The 21867-nt window shown below is 45.8% G+C and overlaps 1 protein-coding gene across 4 annotated transcripts in view; it reads right to left on the bottom strand.

The window, feature by feature from the left end:
• The window catches only part of SSX2IP (SSX family member 2 interacting protein), a 47399-nt gene extending 26060 nt beyond the window's left edge, over positions 1 to 21339 (bottom strand). For 3 of the 4 annotated variants that reach the window (XM_073357213.2, XM_073357214.2, XM_073357212.2), the window contains exon 1: positions 21103 to 21208. The gene's annotated coding sequence lies outside the window, so the exon portion shown is untranslated. Of the gene's footprint in view, positions 1 to 21102; positions 21209 to 21316 lie in introns of those variants that run through there. The other variant, XM_078854099.1, reaches the window with a different exon arrangement.
• Positions 21340 to 21867: the final 528 nt, after the last annotated feature.

The raw sequence follows: 21867 nt of genomic DNA, 5'->3' as shown, positions 1-21867 counted from the left end.
GTAGAAAGAGGACTTTTATACAAGGAAACTCTTTCTGGGGGACACCAGGAAGACTGGCATCCTCAGAGACAGTTGGTAGTTCCAACTAAATACCGGGCCAAGCTCTTGAGCTTAGCCCATGATCACCCTAGTGGCCATGCTGGGGTGAACAGGACCAAAGACCGTTTGGGGGGGTCATTCCACTGGGAGGGAATGGGCAAGGATGTTTCTACCTATGTCCAGTCTTGTGAGGTGTGCCAAAGAGTGGGAAAACCCCAAGACCAGGTCAAAGCTCCTCTCCAGCCACTCCCCATCATTGAAGTTCCATTTCAGCGAGTAGCTGTGGATATTCTGGGTCCTTTTCCGAAAAAGACACCCAGAGGAAAGCAGTACATACTGACTTTCATGGATTTTGCCACCCGATGGCCGGAAGCAGTAGCTCTAAGCAACACCAGGGCTAAAAGTGTGTGCCAGGCACTAGCAGACATTTTTGCCAGGGTAGGTTGGCCCTCCGACATCCTCACAGATGCAGGGACTAATTTCCTGGCAGGAACTATGAAAAACCTTTGGGAAGCTCATGGGGTAAATCACTTGGTTGCCACTCCTTACCATCATCAAACAAATGGCATGGTGGAGAAGTTTAATGGAACTTTGGGGGCCATGATACGTAAATTCGTAAATGAGCACTCCAATGATTGGGACCTAGTATTGCAGCAGTTGCTCTTTGCCTACAGAGCTGTACCACATCCCAGTTTAGGGTTTTCCCCATTTGAACTTGTATATGGCCGTGAGGTTAAGGGGCCATTGCAGTTGGTGAAGCAGCAATGGGAGGGATTTACACCTTCTCCAGGAACTAACATTCTGGACTTTGTAACCAACCTACAAAACACCCTCCGAACCTCTTTAGCCCTTGCTAGAGAAAACTTACAGGATGCTCAAAAAGAGCAAAAAGCCTGGTATGATAAACATGCCAGAGAGCGTTCCTTCAAAGTAGGAGACCAGGTCATGGTCTTAAAGGCGCTCCAGGCCCATAAAATGGAAGCATCGTGGGAAGGGCCATTCGTGGTCCAGGAGCGCCTGGGAGCTGTTAATTATCTCATAGCATTCCCCACCTCCAACCGAAAGCCTAAGGTGTATCATATTAATTCTCTAAAGCCCTTTTATTCCAGAGAATTAAAGGTTTGTCAGTTTACAGCCCAGGGAGGAGACGACGCTGAGTGGCCTGAAGGTGTCTATTACGAAGGGAAATGTGCTGGTGGTGTGGAAGAGGTGAACCTCTCCATGACCCTTGGGCGTATGCAGCGACAGCAGATCCAGGAGCTGTGCACTAGCTACGCGCCAACGTTCTCAGCCACCCCAGGACTGACTGAACGGGCATACCACTCCATTGACACAGGTAATGCTCACCCAATTAGGGTCCAACCTTACCGGGTGTCTCCTCAAGCTAAAACTGCTATAGAACGGGAGATCCAGGATATGTTACAGATGGGTGTAATCCGCCCCTCTGAAAGTGCATGGGCATCTCCAGTGGTTCTAGTTCCCAAACCAGATGGGGAAATACGTTTTTGCGTGGACTACCGTAAGCTAAATGCTGTAACTCGCCCAGACAACTATCCCATGCCACGCACAGATGAACTATTAGAGAAACTGGGAAGGGCCCAGTTCATCTCTACCTTGGACTTAACCAAGGGGTACTGGCAGGTACCGCTAGATGAATCTGCCAAGGAAAGGTCAGCCTTCATCACACATCTCGGGCTGTATGAATTTAATGTACTCCCTTTCGGGCTGCGAAATGCACCCGCCACTTTCCAAAGACTTGTAGATGGTCTCCTAGCGGGATTAGGAGAATATGCAGTCGCCTACCTTGACGATGTGGCCATATTTTCGGATTCCTGGGCAGACCACCTGGAACATCTACAAAAAGTCCTTGAGCGCATAAGGGAGGCAGGACTAACTGTTAAGGCTAAGAAGTGTCAAATAGGCCTAAACCGAGTGACTTACCTTGGACACCAGGTGGGTCAAGGAACTATCAGCCCCCTACAGGCCAAAGTGGATGCTATCCAAAAGTGGCCTGTCCCAAAGTCAAAGAAACAGGTTCAATCCTTCTTAGGCTTGGCCGGTTATTACAGACGATTTGTACCGCACTACAGCCAAATCGCTGCCCCACTGACAGACCTAACCAAAAAGAAACAGCCAAATGCTGTTCAGTGGACCGGAAAGTGTCAGAAGGCCTTTAACAAGCTTAAAGCGACACTCATGTCTGACCCTGTACTAAGGGCCCCAGACTTTGACAAACCGTTCCTAGTAACCACAGATGCATCCGAGCGTGGTGTGGGAGCAGTTTTAATGCAGAAAGGACCTGATCAAGAATTCCACCCTGTAGTGTTTCTCAGCAAAAAACTGTCTGAGAGGGAAAGCAACTGGTCAGTCACTGAAAAAGAATGTTATGCCATTGTCTACGCTCTGGAAAAGCTACGCCCATATGTTTGGGGACGGCGTTTCCACCTGCAAACCGACCATGCTGCACTAAAGTGGCTTCACACCGTCAAAGAAACTAACAGAAAACTTCTTCGGTGGAGTTTAGCTCTCCAAGATTTTGATTTCGACATCCAACACATCTCAGGAGCTTCTAACAAAGTGGCTGATGCACTCTCCCGTGAAAGTTTCCCAGAATCAACTGGTTAAAATCGTCCTTGAGATGTGGAAAATATTGTTAGTCTTTATGTACTTGGTAGTATATTTAGAGATGCATGTGTCTTATTAACTCTGTTTTCCTAGAGCTCCAGGAAGAAATCCCAGCCAGTGTTTCACCCTAGCTGAGATTTGGGGGGCGTGTCATAAATATAAAGGGAAGGGTAAAACCCTTTGAAATCCCTCCTGGCCAGGGGAAAGCTCCTCTCACCTGTAAAGGGTTAAGAAGCTAAAGGTAACCTCGCTGGCACCTGACCAAAATGACCAATGAGGAGACAAGATACTTTCAAAAGCTGGGAGGAGGGAGAGGAACAAAGGGTTTGGGGGTCTGTCTGTAGTCGTCTTGGCCGGGGACAGAACAGGAATGGAGTCTTAGAACTTTTAGTAAGTAATCTAGCTAGGTATGTGTTAGATTATGATTTCTTTAAATGGCTGAGAAAAGAATTGTGCTGAATAGAATAACTATTTCTGTCTGTGTATCTTTTTTGTAACTTAAGGTTTTGCCTAGAGGGGTTCTCTATGTTTTTGAATCTAATTACCCTGTAAGATATATACCATCCTGATTTTACAGGGGGGATTTCTTTATTTCTATTTACTTCTATTTTTTATTAAAAGTCTTCTTGTAAAACACTGAATGCTTTTTCATTGTTCTCAGATCCAAGGGTTTGGGTTTGTGGTCACCTATGCAAATTGGTGAGGCTTTTTATCCAACATTTCCCAGGAAAGGGGGGGTGCAAGTGTTGGGAGGATTGTTCATTGTTCTTAAGATCCAAGGGTCTGGGTCTGTAGTCACCTAGGCAAATTGGTGAGGCTTTTTACCAAACCTTGTCCAGGAAGTGGGGTGCAAGGTTTTGGGAAGTATTTTGGGGGGAAGGACGCGTCCAAACAGCTCTTCCCCAGTAACCAGTATTAGTTTGGTGGTGGTAGCGGCCTGTCCAAGGGGTAATATTTTGTACCTTGGGGAAGTTTTGACCTAAGCTGGTAAAGATAAGCTTAGGAGGTTTTTCATGCAGGTCCCCACATCTGTACCCTAGAGTTCAGAGTGGGGGAGGAACCTTGACACACACACTCACAGAAGTCCTGAATAGTCCAAAAGTCAGCCTGCACAAGAGATTTACCTTGGATAATTAATATTGAGTGTAGCAATGATCGATGATTGGCCAACTGTGCTTTATTGATGTAATATCAGTGCATCAACCCCCAATGGTTCACAGCTAGGATTTCATCAATAAACAACAACAAAAATCCTATTTTTTTTTAAACCTTTTCCCCTATTTTTAAAGTTATATGTAAGAATACAGAGACTTCAGCTGCAAAGGCAGCTTGGGAGAGGGAAGAAAGTTTTAATATGCCTCCTCCCTGCCAAGTGCCAATATTCCCTTTCAGCAACAGTTTGTAACTATAACTGAATTTCTAGGAGAAAAATTACATTGCAGTGGAATGATGAATCCCATACCATCACACACAATTTTATGTTTTCTTAAAAATAAAATATGAAGTAAAGAAGTCATAATTAACACTATTACATGATGTCGCAGTGTGCATTAATAGGCTAATGGTGTTTTTGGGGGGGAGGTCAAAGGCACTCAGCTTCTGCCACACAGTGCATTCAAGTCGTTCTCTTACTATTGCTTACAGTGACGTTGATAGGAAGACCCAGGAAATCTAACCCAGTTGGATCAGGAGCAAGCCACTTTCAAGAGTTCCTATTCCTCGATTTCAGAATGGAGGGGGGTGCCAGGAGGAAGACGTGGGAATGGAAAAGAGTGGTAAACTGAAGTCCTGAAAATCCAATTGTTTTCTCCCTAAGCTGAAACAGAAGTCAGATCCTTGTATCTTGGAAAACCCACCAGAAGCATATCATAAACCAGACTTAAAAACAGCAACCTGAAGACCCACTAAAAGGCAATCTAACCTCAAGGTCCTAAAATTGCTCAACCACCAGCAAAAGGCATCCTAAATTGTTGTGCACCATCAGGAGACCTTACTAAGTCTCCAAAAAGCAACCATCTCTGAAAATGGCCAGTGTTTTGCCACTAGAATTATCTTCATTGTACAGGTTCCTCTTTTTACTGGATATGGGGCTAAATGCAAAAGAGCAGAGTGTGTCAGTCCACCTATGCACAGGAGGAGATGCCACAAGCACACTATTCGTGTGCTCACATCCTTTCATTGATTCTCAATGCCAGTGACCTTGCTCTTGATCTTCAAAGCCATCAACAGACTGAGACCCAGCAACCATATCTCCATCTATGACCCTCCAGGGCGGTTATGTTCTTCTAGGACAATGCAGTTCACAATATTCCCAGGATTAAATATAAGAACCACAGATAAACATTCTTGGTCGAGGTGGCTTAGCTGTGGAATGAGCTAGGTTAGCAGTTGATATGCCACTGTGGCTAGATAATAACGAATGACCTAGTTTTTATATAGTGCTTTTCATCAGCAAGTCTAAAATAACTTTACATCATTATCCCTATTTTACAGATGGAAAACGGAGGGATAGAAGAGAAGTGACTTGGCCAAGGCTACCCAGCTAGCCAGTGGCAGAGTTAGGAATAGTTCCAGTTCAGTGCTCTTTCCATTAGGCCACATGGTTGCTATGTAATTCCTCAGAGCTCCTTTCCCGTCCTGTACACGTTGTTATAGTAGAATGCAGGATAATTGTGCTTTGAAATATTTGCAAGTGTAGTTGCCAACAGGCCAGTAAGAGAAATCTCATGGATAATCTACATTCCAAAACCGTGGCAGTTTTATTACATGTTTGTTACAGAAACTTTAAGCATATAAGAGAAGACTGGTGTCTCTTACCTTCTCTGCCCCCACGCTACCATTCCCTGCAACATATATCCCACCTCCCGCAGACATTATCAGCTCCCCATCCTGCTGAGCCATTAGCTGGCAATGCAGAAGCCATTAGCATGCAAGAAATTGCTCCTTGTTGTCTCCTGCCCTATGCTGCTGCATATACATATCACAGGCAGCAGCTTACTGCAGGGGAGCATGCTACCTTGGTTATGTAGCCTGATCTGCAAACAGAGCTGGGCCCCTCATTCCCACTACGCACCACCAGCTAAGACTTCTATCCCTGTTTCAGCTGGGCTTCCCCAGCAATGCCCCAGTTCCACCCAGTCTACGCCTCCTCCAAACCAGGCCCCTCCTCTTGTAGCCTGTAGCAGTGGCTCTCAACCTTTCCAGACTACTGTACCCTTTCAGGAGTCTGATTTGCCTTGCATACCCCAAGTCTCACCTCGCTTAAAAAGTACTTGCTTACAAAATCAGACATAAAAATACAAATGTGTCACAGCACATTATTACTGAAAAATTGCTTACTTTCTCATTTTTACTGTATAATTATAACATAAATCATTTGGAATATAAATACTGTACTTATGTTTCAGTGTACATTATATAGAGCTATATAAACAAGTCATTGTCTGTATGAAATTTTAGTTTGTACTAACTTTGCTAGTGCTTTTTATGTAGCCTGTGGCAAAACTAGGCAAATATCTAGCTGAGTTGACGTACCTCCTCCTGGTCCACATACCCCTGGTTGAGAACCACTGGCCTATAGAATAGTTTAGGTAAAGAAATAAGTAGAATTTAGGACAGGAGTATGGAAAATTGATATTAGTGTGAGAAAGTTAGAGATAAGTTAAAGACAGAGTGTTACAGGAAAGTAAAAGTTATCAAGGACATGACCCAGGGTTATGCTGCCATTATGTTTTAGTTATAACTGGTCTGAGCAAGAAGAACTGAGAATGTTTTAATAAAATGCAATCTAAATTGACAGTATGGGAAGCATATTGGTTCAGATGTTAATTTAAATAATGTGTAATGTAAAGAAATAATAATGAGGTGGCAGAAATATAATTATGGTAAAAAGCAATTTAATGTTAATTAGTATAATAATGGATTATAAAAGGAGTAGTTTTGCTAAATTGGAGAACTCCAATTAACCTCCAAAGGATACCATTAGGTTCCAGGATTATAAAACTGTACTTTGCTCTTGTGGACTGATCATTCATTGATACATTCAAAGATGTTACAGTGTAAGTATAACTGTAGTGTTGTGTAAATAGTAATTGCATGACTGTTTGCTTAACTAATTTTTCTTTTTGATAAAGTTTGGTTGTATCATTCAAAGTGTAGTCCTCTACTAAATACATTTTCTGTAACCAACCTAGAGGCTCCAACATGAAAACTCAGTTGGGTTTTATTGCACCCTTATTTTAACAACCTAATATTAATTGGAAACATTTCAACATAAAGGTTACAGAAGATTAAACCCCACACACACTGGCCACCACCCACCACACTGTGTATCTTAACTATTTTCTAGATTACAGAGGCTTAAATCTGTGTTACCGTCAGTCCCTCCATCCCAGTCACATGGAGAGGAAAGAAGATTGCACGCAAAGAGGGGGAGGGTCCCCAGACCCCAGAACTTATAATGAACAAAGAGAGGGGCTCCCCTAGACCCCCATATGCACACGCACGCACGCACACACACACACACACAAGGGGAGAATTCAGGGCTAACAGACACCCACCACCCATAAAAGCCCAACATCTTCTGCTACTCCTCATATTCATAGGATCATAGAAATGTACGGCCTGAAGGGACCCTCAAAGTCATCTAGTCCAGCCTCAAGCATTGAGGAAGGACCAAGAACACTTAGACCATCCGTTATAGGAGTTTGTCTAACCGGTTCTTAAAAACCTCAAATGATGGTGTTAGGATATAGATATTCAGGCCTGTCGGTAAAGGCCTGTACTCTAAGAATTTAGGTGTATTCTTATCACTTGGCTAGTTATAGAGGTATAAAAGAAAGAATCAAAATCACTGTCTGCAGGTGTAAGGTCCTTCTCTTACTGTCACAGTCTGAGGCCCTGTTCTTAGGCTAAGGCCTTTGGCTAAGCAGCAGAGGCAGCCATAAGCTGGGAAGCGAACGGTCACAGCCTCACATTCCAACCTAGTCACACTGAAAGAAGGTGCTATTGGGCTGTTAGGCATTATCAGGACAGGACTGTATTCCTATCACCTCCAGAGAAAGGGAAGTGCCTAGAAAATGTAAAAGGAAACTTCGTTTGATAGCATCCTGTCTGGCAAGAACTCACTTATCAATAGCTGGGATGTGAAATCATAGAATCATAGAATATCAGAGTTGGAAGGGACCTCAGGAGGTCATCTAGTCCAACCCCCTGCTCAAAGCAGGATCAATCCCCAATTTTTTCCCCAGATCCCTAAATGGCCCCCTCAAGGATTGAACTTACAACCCTGGGTTTAGCAGGCCAATGCTCAAACCACAAATCCTCACTTCTGTATGGTTTTGTCATTATAGTTCCCACTTTGCTATTGTTTGTCTGCATAATCTCTGTCTGGTTCTGTGATTGTTCCTGTCTGCTGCATAATTATTTTGCTGGGTGTAAACTAATTAAGGCGGTGGGATATAATTGGTTAAATAATCATGTTACAATATGTTAGGATTGGTTAGTTAAATTTCAGGGAAATGATTGGTTAAGGTATAGCTAAGCAGAACTCAAGTTCTACTATATGGTCTGCAGTCAATCAGGAAGTGAGAGGCTTGGTGGGGGGAATGGAGATGGGGAAATTGGAATCATGTTTTGCTAAAGGGGGAAATGGGAACAGGGACACAGGTGTAAGGCTCTATGGTGTCAGAGCTGGGAAGGGGGACACTAAGGAAGGAAACTGGAATCATGCTTACTGGAAGTTCACCCCCAATAAACATCAAATTGTTTGCACCTTTGGACTTCAGATATTGTTGCTCTCTGTTCATGCGAGAAGGACGAGGGAAGTAAGTGGGTGCAGGAATAAGCCCCCTAACATCTTGGTGCCGTGACTCAGATGCATCACATTGGATAGGAGAGTGGCAGCCTGTAAGTCCCCCTCCACAACAGTCCGCGCAGCTGCTTGGAGGGGGTATCGCAAACTCTCGTGATGGTAGTTGCAAGTTCTGGCAAGCCAGGGTAAAGGATTTTTGGATAAATGGATAAGGAAGAACCAGGGTCCATACCAGGTGCAGGGGTCAACCTGGGATAAGATTAAAAAGGAAATGAAGGAAGTGTTAGGGGACCCAGAGGGATGGGGGGTGGCTGAGGAGCCCACCCTCCTTGGTATATGGGTAGTGGAAGAAGGTCCCTGCTCATGGGGACTGAATGCCTTCCAGGGAAAGGAGGCACTTCAGTCTGCTTGAGAGAGGTTTGAAGTAAGGGCAGCATTATGGGAAGCTGCCAGTAATCTTTGAAGTTTGGTGCTGCTTCAGCAAGGGCTGCTGAAGGGTTGTAAATTAGTTAGGGGTAGTGAAAGATGATTTGGCACAACAGGGTTTAAAGTCAAAAGCAGAGTTAACAGACTATCTTTAGAGACTGGAGCTGGGACTTGGTCCTGGGGGAGTGGAGAGAAAGAAGGAGAAGAAAAAAAAAAGTTTCAAAGCGCAACCTGCCTTTCCACACTCTTTTGTTTTCTGAAGTTTTAATGGAGGGTACTTTGGATACTTATGTGAGATGTCAAGAAGGAAGTTTTTGCTTAATGATAAAACCCAGTTATATAAATGTAACTGGATGTTCAACTCTGTGCAGTCACATTGGATGGAAGCTTGGTAAATAAATTATCCAAGGGGGTCAGGTAGAGTGGCTACCACCACCACTATGCTTCTGTCCCCAGAAGCCTTTACAGCTATTCTGAGGGAAAATGGGCCCTTTTCCCATAGAAATGGTCTATAAGGGACTGCTGCAGGCAGAGAGAGAATCTGATCAAAATTATTTGACTATTGGGTAATGTAATCAAAATCACTAAAGGATGTAAGGGGTTTCTTATGGAACTTAACTTGGCTGCCCCTGGTTGTGTCTAGTTGTACAAGATGGAAGTGTAATCGGGGTACAGTTGTGTAAAAGAGTAATCACAGTGCAAGGGATGTTAGGAAAAAGAGAATTTTGTGTGTGTGTGTGTGTGTGTGTGTGTGTATAGTGCTAAAATCTGAAGCTGTGTCTCAGCTATTACCTGAGAATAAACTTAAAGCTTGGTACAGCAGAGAAACTATTGCAAACATGGTCTGTTGTACAAGAGGGGAAACTGAGGTACACCACCTCATGAATTTCATAAATGACCAGTGAGTGGGGTAATTCACTAGCCTGACTATAGAACAAAATAAGGACAGCCTGAAGGTAATTCTTTTTTTTCTGCAATTAGCAAGGAAATTTGTAAAAGAAAGTGGTATTATTATTAAGCAATAGTCTGTCCCCACCAGGGAGGTGGAAATTATTTCTTTTGTTTTTCAGACACTCTACAAGCAAGCTGGCGCCAGTGGAAGAATAACTCAGAATACCAGGGATCTATGTTTTGTGGTGTTTGTCTTGTTGTTAGCATTGTTGTGTTTTAATGAACAGAAAATCTCATGATGTGGGTGGGGGATGGTTTCAAAAGGCTGACCTTGAGGGGGAGATGTGTATGGGAATGCAAAATGCTCAACTAGGAGGCCAGCACCTGTGTAATAGCTACCATGGTACCTGGAAATGGAATGGCAACTAAGGTGGTCCCCACAAGCCCTATGGAAATAATGAGAAGGGGAGGAGCTAACTGGGAATCAATGGAGGGGTGTGTAAAATAGTGTAAATCAACAGAAGATGTTTGGCTGTGCCCCTCTCCTGTGACTATGGAGGAGCAGGATCAATGGCCTATGCAAGGGGTGGACAATTGGGTATACTGTGTATTAGGTGTTTTGCTGGGAATGTACATATTACTGGGGGCACAATTACACTAGCCCATATCCAAACTACACACATCTACAGATGGGGATTCCACAACCTCCCTTAGAAGCCTATTCCCGTATTTAGCTCTCCTTGTAGTTAGAATGTTTTTCCTTATAATGAATCTAAATCTCTCTCTTGATGCAGATTAAGCTGATTACTTCTGGTCTTACATTAGTGGACATAGAGAACAATTGACCACTGTCCTCTTTATAATAGCCCTTAACACATCTGAAGACTATTACGAGGTACCTCCTCGGCCTTCTTTAAACCTCTCCTCAGAGGTCACCTTTTATCATTTTTGTTGCTCTCCAGTTTGTCCACATCTTTCTTAAAGTGTTTCACCCAGAACTGGACACAGTACTCCAGCTGAATCCACACCAGTGCCAAGTACAGTGGGACAATTACCTCCCACGTCTTACACATGACACTCCTGTTAATATACCCCAGAAGGGTATTAGCTTTTTTCAAAACTGCAACATAGTAATTCATATTCAGTTTGTGATTCACTAGAACCTCTCCCTATTTTGGAATATGCTCTTTCCTCCTTGTTGTTAATATTAATTGTGTTGAGAATATGGTCACCATTAATCTTTTTAGTGAAGACTGAAGCAAAATAGATATTAAACACCTCAGCCTTCTTGATATTGTATCATTAGCTCTCATTCCCCATTAAATAGTGGACCTATACTTCCCGTTGCCTTTCTCTTGTTCCTAATGTAGTTATAGAACGCCAGTGTCAGGAATGTGTTCTTTGTGCATGCTCTGAGCATGCCTGTTCTAAACTCTCCCCCAGAGGGGCTCTTCCTCAGGTCCTTGTTCACATGGGAGGAGGGAGAGAGATCATGGACAACCTCAGAAAGGCAAGGCACGCCCCCATAACCTGGCTTATACAGGCAGGCAGGGAAGGTCACATCCCCATAAATGGGCAAGGGACCCCCCAGATCTCATATCACAAGGGGGATAGCGGTTCAGACCCCCACAAAAGACAAGCCCTCTCAGAACCTGGCTTCCTGGAGGAACAGATTGTCACACCCCTTTAGGTGGGCTGGGAGTCCCTAGATCATGGCACATACATGGTGGGGGATGTGTGGCTGAAAGGTGTCCCACCCCTATTTTCCCCCAGTGCCTCTGTCATGCACCCCCATGTCCTCCTTTCCAGCGTCCCACTGCTCCCCTCCTCTCCCACTGGTCCCCATCCTCTCTCTGATTCCCAAACCCTTCCCCCCATTCCCTCCTATTCTTCCACCCCAATCACCCTCTCTACCCACTGAGCATTTGCTTGCGTAGTTTATTTTCCCTTCAAAAAATCAGATTCAGCACCTTCTGAATATTCTGCTGCACTCGGATTACGTTTCTCCAAAATAGAAATACCTCTTTAATAGCGGCATGGTGACTCAGAGGTCCACTGGTGGTTAACTATTCTGTGTCAGCAACTCTTGTCACACCTGACACGCTCACTACACCTAATACACTGTTGCTATGATATATACCCAAGAAGTGGCATGTAATATCGCTGAAAAACTAAAAACTGACTGATCCTGATCATTAATATTCTTGCGTGATATATATATGAGCTGTGTACACAAAGCGTTATGGATGTGTGCTAGATTTACGTTCTTAAAATGTGTTTGGTAAGCAAGGCATAAACCCAGCCCCCACTAGACAATGGAATGTGTATGTGTGTGTCTGACCAGCCTGGCCATCAGGCAGAGAAAATAAAGGCACATTTACATAAAAAGCAAACAAAGCCATCAACTTAGTGTGTGGGGAAAGAGCTCTGGCTGGGGTCTGAACCTCAAATGATAAGCAACTGAATCAACTGTTGTGTACAATATTACTGTATTATAAAAGTGTATTGAGTGGGGGAGACTTAGGTTGGATGTTAGGAAAAACTTTTTCACTCAGAGGGTGGTGAAGCACTGGACTGGGTTACCTAGGGAGGTGGCAGAATCTCCTTCCTTAGAGGTTTTCAAGGTCAGGCTTGACAAAGCCCTGGCTGGGATGATTTAATTGGGGATAGGTCCTGCTTTGAGCAGGGGGATGGACTAGATGACCTCCTGAGGTCCCTACCAACCCTGATAGTCTATGATTTCATGTCTTTTATGAAACCCTGTGACACACTGGTTATGAATATCATCATATGAGGCATTATGAATACTCACTAATATTATGCTTTGAAGCAGAGGTGGGGAAACTAACACATCTGGCCCACGGGACCGTCCTGCCCAGCCCTTGAGCTGCGGGCCGTGGAGGCAAGCCCCTGGCCCCTCCCCTGCAGCCATGCTGTCGCGCAGGCAGTGCTCGGGGTGGCGGGGCTGTGCGCTCCTGCAGCGCAGCGCGGCAGCGTGTCTGGCTCTGGCCGGGCGGCACGGCTGCCAGACATGCTGCTCTGAGCAGCATGGTAAGGGGGCCAGGGGGCTCCGGGGGGCAGTCAGGGGATAGGGGGGTTTGGATAGGCGTGGGAGTCCCAGGGAGCCTGGCAGGGGTGTGGATAGGGGTCGGGGCAGTCAGGGGAAGGGTGGTTGAATAGGGGGTGGGGTCCCGGGGGGGCTGGTTAGGGGAACAGGGTTGGGGGGGGGCAGTCAGGGGACAAGGAGCAGGAGAGGTTGGATGGGGCAGAGTTTCAGGGGGGGCAGTCAGGGGACAGGGAGGACTGGATAGGCATGGGAGTCCCGGGGGGCCTGTCAGGGGACGGGGCTGTGGATAGGGTCGGGGCAGTCAGGGGACAGGGAGCAGGAGTGGTTGGATGGAGTAGAGGTTCTGAGGGGGGCAGTCAGGGGGTGGGAAGTGGGAGGGGTCGGATGCTGGTGGGGCCAGGCTGTTTGGGGAGGCACAGCCTTCCCTACCTGGCCCTCCATACAGTTTTGCAACCCCAGTGTAGGCCTTGGGCCAGAAAGTTTGCCCACCCCTGCTTTGAAGTCTGTGACCAAACACAAGGAGAAACAGGATTTCCCCCAGACAGGAGAGAAGGGATGTCTACCTGGCTCCAATGTAAGGTAAGCATTACAGAATCAAAACAATAGAAGCCCCATTTACATACAAATCAACAGAGGGATGGGAAGTCCACAGGAAGGGAAGAACAGCAAGAGGTCAATGAACTTTAAGAGAGATACTTGTCAAAGGTTTGCTGGATTATAAGGCGAGGAGCAGAGAACTCCTAATTTATCTTTCGCCTACGAAAACAAGGGAAACCAGCACCTCATACTTCTGTGGAAGGTCCTGACTGAGAGAAAGTTAGCCATAGCTGGAAAGAAGAAAGATGGGTAAGAAATCCTGAACAGAGACTGTAGCTTGTTAAGTTATGTCTGAGCCATTAGAAAATTTATTTTTAATTTTATCTGCTTATAACCATTTTCGTCTTTACCCCTGTACTTGAACTCATTTAAAACCTCTTTTTGATTAAACAAACTTATTTTACTTTTAATCTAAACCAACCTAGTGCTATATTTGAATTGACGTGATTGTTAGCACCAGTTAAAGTAACAAGCTGGGCTTTTCTCTCTTTACAGGAGCAATGAACCTTATAGCTTCTCTGAATGTTCCAGGAGCAGGCTGGACAATTTAGGACAGAGAGTTTGAGGGAAATTTGGAAGCCTGTTGTGGTCATCCTGCAACTAGTAGCCAAAGCTGGTGGGGCTGCTGTGCTGTAGGCAGGCTGCTGAGGTTGGAGTGCTGAACCAGGGCTGCACAGCACACAGACGCTTAAGGAATTGCATACCTGTTTGCTGGCGGTTGGTGTCTGGGCTGTGAGCCACAGCAGGAGAGCATTTAAGGCACCCAGGGTTACAGGGCAGGCAGTAACACAACCTCTCACTGGTCTGGGTTGAACCCCAAAATGTCAAAGACACATTGGAGATGTGCCCATTTTTTCTTTTTCTTTGACAAACAATTCATAAAACTATTTCTTGTTTGTTTGCTAATGCATTCCTAACAAAATATTAGGAACCATTAGAAAAGGGATAGATAAAAAGATATTAGTAAATATCATAATGCCACTATATAAATCCCTGGTATGCCCACACCTTGAATACTGCATGCAGTTCTGGTTGCCCAATCTCAAAAAAGATCTATTAGAACTGAAAAAGGTAGAGAAGGCAACAAAAATGATTAAGGGTATGGAACAGCTTTATGAGGAGAGATTACAAAGACTGGGACTTCTCAGCTTGGAAAAGAGACAACCAAGGGGCGATATGAGAGATCTATAAAATCATGAACGGTGTAGAGAAAGTGAATAAGGAAGTGTTATTTACTCCTTTACATAACACAAGAACCAGAGATCACCCAATGAAATTAATAGGCAGAAGGTTTAAAACAAACAAAAAGAAGTACTTCTTCACTCAACACTCAGTCAACCTGTGGAACTCATTGCCGGGGCATGTTGTGAAGGCCAAAAGTGTAAGTGGGTTCAAAAAAAGAATTATCAGTTCATGGAGCATCAATGGCCATTAGCAAAGATGGTCAGGGACACAATCCCACACTCTGTGTGTCTCTAGCCTCTAAATGCCAGAAGCTGGGTGTGGAAAACAGATGGATTACTCGATAAATTGCCCTGTTCTGTTCATTTCCTCTGAAGCATCTGGCATTGGCCACCATCGGAAGACTGGATACTGGGCTAACTGAACTATTAGTCTGACCCAATATGGCCATTCTTATGTTCTTATATACAATAATGATTTAAAATGCAAATCAGATCTAGTCATAAATTAGTTTTAGGAGTTCAATTTGTGGCACAATTTAAAATTATATATAGTAGCTAGATTACAGGGCTCACCATATACAACATACAATGCTAGTTGTCTGAAGCACACAGATTTTGAATGTAAAGTTTGAACTTATGTAGACTGCTACTCCTACTCAATTGAGTTTTCAGAACTAGTTCAGGCAAACTAGTGTCAGAACATAATAGTTTTTCATAGTACCGCAATGTAATCACATTACACCATCTGGCTGCTCAACACCAGATGGGCAGTTTCACAAAAGTAAAATAAAATATAAAGTTGTCCAGAAAATTCCTCTCCAAAATTAGTTCTCTTCCCTCTCAGAAAGTTTTAATTTTTCCTGATGTCAGAACTACTCTACAAAAAGAAAATACTTGTTGGCTGGTTGAAGTTGAGTATCACAAATACTCCCCAAATATTTTAGTCACTACATTTTGCAGAATGCAGGTATGTTGCAACTTGTAAGCTGCCTCACAGAAAATACACAGAAAGCTGTTCATAAGACAGAACAAACAAAAAAGATATATGGTAACATTTACTTAAAATACAACACTATTACTTCCCCTAAGATTAAATTCCAAAAGGAGATGTAAAGCTGCTTAAAGCTTTTACATTTGCCTAGTAATCCCCTCCACAGATGGCTGTTATCCAGATGAAACAAACATATCAGCCTATGGAAATTTAGGGCACACAGAAGTAATTAAATTACAACTTTATGCCTATCTATAAAAATGTCATAAGAAACTTGCTTTATTTTTTGAAAATCCAAGTGTCCCCACCCTTGAAATTTGACAGTTGATCATTATTTTACTGCAGATTTTAATAATCTAATTTGCAATTAGTGATATAAATACTTTTAAAATAGAGTTGTCTATTTTCATTATAGTTATAATAAAAAGTTACTATTGGATAGTCAAAAATGAACCCCAGAAATTCATAAACCCTAGTTCACTAGTTTGTAACTATTTAACCTAGTTTAGTGCTGTCAGTTATATTAATCATAGAAAAATGCATGGGTCATATTTTGCCAACATTCTTCTACATTCAGAGTTTTATGTGTCGTCTAAGCTATTCAAACTCATCAAAGTTAATTTGAAAAAAGCAAATCACAAATTTTTCAGCCTGCAGTACTGTAGTATTCACTCAATGCATCTGTATATTATGGTCTTGCGAGACAGCCCCACTTTGGAGTTTGGGTACCCATACCAAAATGCCACTATATAAATCCATGGTATGCCCACACCTTGAATACTGCATGCAGTTCTGGTCACCCCATCTCAAAAAAAGATCTACTAGAATTGGAAAAAGTACAGAGAAGGGCACCAGAAATGATTAGGGGGTTTAGAACAGCTCCCATATGAGAAGAGATTAACAAGGCTGGGACTGCTCAGCTCAGAAAGAAAGACGATGGGAGGGGAATATGAGAGAGGTCTATAAAACCATGAATGATGTGGATAAAGTGAATAGAGAAGTGTTATTTACCCCTTCACATAATACAAGAACCAGGGGTCACCCAATGAAATTAACAGGCAGCAGCTTTAAAATAAGCATAAGGAAGTACTTCAAACAACACACAGTCAACCTGTGGAACTCATTGCCAGGAGAAGCTGTGAAGGCCAAAACTGTAAGTCGGTTCAAAAAAAAGAATCTGATCAATTCATGGCATATAAGGCCATCAGTAGCTATTAGCCAAGAAGATCAGGAACCCATACTCTGGGTATCACTAAACCTCTGACTGCTAGAAGTTGGAACTAGATGTCAAGGGATGGATCACTCGATAAATTGCGATGTTCTGTTCATTCCCTCTGAAGCACTGGCCACGGCCAGAAGACAAGATACTGGACTAGATGGACCATTGGTCTGATCCAGTAGGTTCATTCTTATGTTCTTATTTTGCATTTCTCAATTTCATTTACATTTTAAAACGACTTGCAATTTAACAAGTAAAATGTTTATTTGAAGTTGACCAGCTATACACCTACAATCACACAGAAAAACACACACTTACATCTGGTAAAAGTTACTCATATGCCTGAATGTTAGACAATTGCTCCTTCACGTTCCTAGCTCCTTACACCAGGAAGTTAAAACAACATTAAATGCTGAGCTGCAAAGTTACCCCCACATCCACCTTCACCAAGTACATTCAGTACTCTTTTCATACAGCATCATCTACTATTGCAAGATTCAACCATGCCTTCTACCTTTATAGATGACTGATCTTTTCTTTTCATTCAGCCACTGGGGAAATAGTCCATCAAGCTCCCAAATCCCCGTCCTGACTTGAACATACCCATTTCACCTCCACATTAGCATCCCTCTACTATGAGAGCATTACCATCTCCCTATTAGGCATCTCTTTCTGGCCCTATTAGGCAGCCCTTGCTCACCATTTTAGCATTTTTAATAGCTTACAATGGGCTTTATGGTATTGAATCTGATATGATATATTTAGTCAATCTTCTCTTCTTTTACCTCATCCTCAATGCTGAATTTGACCATGACAAAAATCCAGCCTATCTATAAATCCAGCCTATAAGTATTTTGTGGAGATCTTGGGTACCCAATTCTTCTTGTTTCTCTGTATTCAAAACACCTACTACATGTGACTAGCATAAAACATTCTTCTTCCACTATACCTCACTTTAACAATCCCCAAGGTTTTAGCATTGGTACTTTTCCATTTAGTCCCCAAACACTCCCTGAGCCTTCTTTCTGAATTCAACTTTTTAAAACTTTTTTTTTTTGCTTTTCCTTTTAATTTTGTTTGCAGATAAGATATTTTCCCACCTACCAAGGTCTTTCTATTTTCCAGCTCAAGTTCTACTCACTTCAAATACGAGGGGTCTGTCTCTTGCTCCCCCGTTTCTCCATCTCTCCAGCATGGAAAAAAATCCTGCTTCCATGCTACTCCTTCTCATTTGATGATGGCTTCAAATGGAATCAAGTCCTAAAGTCTCAAAACCACTTTTCCTCCAGGTTTACTACTAAGAAACTGTCATCTAATAAAGTCAAATCCTACTTCATGGACCTCCCATTCTATTCATATCCAAACCATTCCCCTGAAACTTGAGCAAGGTGTCCATCATACCTACAAGAAGGACATACTGGATGCTACAAAGTTACTTATATTTGCATGCTAGCCTGGTAACTGTGAAGTGCTCTGTATGACTAAAGATATACAAAAATAGATAATATTAAAATGGTCTTGCATTGTAATTTGATCTTAAACAATTTCCTTTGTATCTTGCTACAAGATAGGAAAATCCTGATCAACAATGATTATTTTTTAAAAGCAAAGCAAGGGTCAAGATAATGCAATATAAACACCATGGCCTCTTACCTCCTACAACTCCTGATTTCAAGTGTTAAACCAATTTAGCAGCAAAACCCAGAATAATTTTGAAAATTCACAGCACGCTTAAAACAGATGTAAGACCGTCACCAGCCTAGAAGCATCTGCTACGTTCAGCTTCACACAAATCAACAGTATATTGGGCCTGATAGCAGGGGTCCAGCTAGCAACCTGAAAACTGTACACAGACTGGATAATCCAGTACAGCGTCTTCCCTACAGATCACCCTGAATCTGACAGGGTGTACACATCAGGATTTACAAGATTGTCACTGACAGTTGGTGTAGTTAGAGTCCTAAAGCATCAACAAAATGTTGCCCCAGAGAAATTGGACACCATGGAATATAACTTTACCACTCCACCCTGCTTCCAAACATGACTGACAGAGAGGCATACAGAAGTTGGGAACACAGTACTTAGTTATAAAGCTTGGAACAGCAAGGAAAACCCACAGTACAAATAACATTCACACACCACTTACCAGCCTCCCTCCTAGCCACCCCTCAGCTTAAAAAAATAAAAGAGACAAGAACAGATGCTACACTGGCACCTTCAGTGCTACTGCTAGGAGGTTATGCTGTTCAGTCATCCACACAGACATTAGCCTAATTCCCTAAAGCAATTACAATACTGTGTTTGCAGACAATTTGCAGGGCCCTCCCCAACACAAACCATGTGCACCCAAATGCCTGCAAACTCTCCCCATGTGCGTGTCCACTACATGTGCATTCCCCACCGCCAGGAGTACACGCATCCCCTCCACCTGCAAACTCCCCCCCACAATATGCACACATCCCCACCGTATGCAAACTCCCCTCCCCCTGTGCACACATATCCCCCACAAGCTGCCACCACATACCAACTCCCCCTACCACCTGCAATTCCCCATGAGTGCAAGTGCCTCCCCCGCATCACTTGCGAATTCCGTGTGTGAATGCACGTCCCCACCACCACCTGCAATCTCCCCCCGTGTATGTGCAGGCATCCCTCAGCCGCCACCACCTGCAATCTCCTCCCGTGTATGTGCAGGCATCCCTCAGCCGCCACCACCTGCAATCTCCTCCCGTGTATGTGCAGGCATCCCTCAGCTGCCACCACCTGCAATCTCCTCCCGTGTATGTGCAGGCATCCCTCAGCTGCCACCACCTGCAATCTCCTCCCGTGTATGTGCAGGCATCCCTCAGCCGCCACCACCTGCAATCTCCTCCCGTGTATGTGCAGGCATCCCTCAGCTGCCACCACCTGCAATCTCCTCCCGTGTATGTGCAGGCATCCCTCAGCTGCCACCACCTGCAATCTCCTCCCGTGTATGTGCAGGCATCCCTCAGCTGCCACCACCTGCAATCTCCTCCCGTGTATGTGCAGGCATCCCTCAGCCGCCACCACCTGCAATCTCCTCCCGTGTATGTGCAGGCATCCCTCAGCTGCCACCACCTGCAATCTCCCCCCGTGTATGTGCAGGCATCCCTCAGCTGCCACCACCTGCAATCTCCCCCCGTGTATGTACAGGCATCCCTCAGCTGCCACCACCTGCAATCTCCCCCCGTGTATGTACAGGCATCCCTCAGCTGCCACCACCTGCAATCTCCTCCCGTGTATGTGCAGGCATCCCTCAGCCGCCACCACCTGCAATCTCCTCCCGTGTATGTACAGGCATCCCTCAGCTGCCACCACCTGCAATCTCCCCCCTGTGTACACAGGCGCATCCCCCCAACCCCCACCACCTGCAATCTCCCCCCAGCTGCCCACCACCTACTAACTCCCCCCAAGTATACACACGTTTTCCTCTCAGCTTCTCCACCCCTACCCATGGTCTACAAACACCACCCATAGTTTGGGCACAGGCACCTCCCCCTACCTCCAAACTCCCCTCCCCAGTATGTGCATGCTTGGGTGCCGCCCCCCCCAAACTCCTCATCCCCCACAACGTGTGCAAACAAACACCTCCTCCCACTGCCTACCAACTCCCTCCATGTGTGCATGAGAGGTCCCCCCCTGCTACCTGGAAAAACTCCCCCCTCCTGAGCATACAAGATCCCCCCCCCCGCCCTCTGTGAGTGAACAAGCATCCCCTCAGCTCAGCCATTTGCACACGGAGAGTCCCCCTCCAGGAGGGGGACTAGACTCTCCGGGAATTAATCTTTAATTAAAGATTATGTCACGCGCTGAAATCTCCAGGGATACATCCAACCAAACCCGGCAACCGGCTGGTGTGTGCAAGAGCGCCCCCCCCCCCCCGCGAGGCACAAGGGCTGGAACCAGGGGCCCCGCCACAGGCACCCCCGGGCTGGAAGGGGTGTCCATCAGGTACAGCAGTCACAGGCTGGCTCACTCGCTCTCAGCACCCCCCCCCCGTACAAATCGTTCCAGCAGCCCAGCCTGTGCGCGCAGGAGCATCTCCCCCCCCCCCCCCCCCCCCATTGGCCAACTCCCCCGGTGTGTGCGCGAGCGTCCCCCGCGTCGGCAAACGCGCCCCGCCTGCAGCCCCTGGCCGGCCCCGCTGGAGCCACAGGCAGCCCAACGGCCCCAGGCAACGGCCCCAGCGTCTCCGCCCGAGCAGCCACGGCCGGGAGCGGGCTCACTCACCCGCATGGCACCACCTGCTGCTGCCGGGGGGGGGGCCCACTCCCGAGCGAGCCCAGCCGCCGCCGCTACGCGCCGCAGCCCGGGCCCCGCAGGGTTAATCGCCCCACCCCCTCCCCGACGCGGCGCTGCTCCCATTGGCCGGGCTGTTGCTAGGAGACCTGCAACAAGGGCCTGCGCCGGCCCAGTGGGCCGAGTCCCGAGCCGCGGCACCCACCTCCGCCGCCGCCGCCGCCGCCCGAGGGGCCCTCCCGCCCAGCGCGGCCGCCTGTGACCCGCCCGGCGAGGGAGGGGGCTGCGCGCCGCACGCCTGCCTGAGCCCCGGGGGCGGGCGGTCCCCTGTGGGCGTCGGGCCCTGCCTGAGCCCGCGCTGTGCTGGGGGAGGTGCCCAGCCCGGCCCTAAAGGCTCTGTCTGCAGCCTGCGCCAGGGCGGGCTTTGGCCTGCTCCCTGCAGGCAGCCCGCAGCCCCAGGATAAACAGTAGCAGCGCTTGGGCCCCAGAGGTGCCTGGCGCTCTCAGGCACCTGTAGGCTGAGCAGATGTCCTGATTTTATAGGGACAGTCCTGATTTTGGGTCTTTTTCTTATATGGTCTCCTACTACGCCCCACCCAAATTTTTCACATTTGCTGACTGGTCACCCTAGGCACATGTGAAATAAGCCGGGCCGCAGACTGTCTCTGTCCCTCGGGTTAGCGCTCATCCAGCCTGTGTGGTGGGTACAGCAGCCCGGGACCCACCCAGCTGTACTGTAGAGTTTGTGTAGCCAAA

The sequence above is a fragment of the Lepidochelys kempii genome, chromosome 8 (assembly GCF_965140285.1).
Source record: "Lepidochelys kempii isolate rLepKem1 chromosome 8, rLepKem1.hap1, whole genome shotgun sequence".
Classification (NCBI taxonomy): Eukaryota; Metazoa; Chordata; order Testudines; family Cheloniidae; genus Lepidochelys; species Lepidochelys kempii.
Note: the sequence above shows the minus strand (reverse complement) of the source record. Positions and strands in the feature narration are given on the sequence as shown.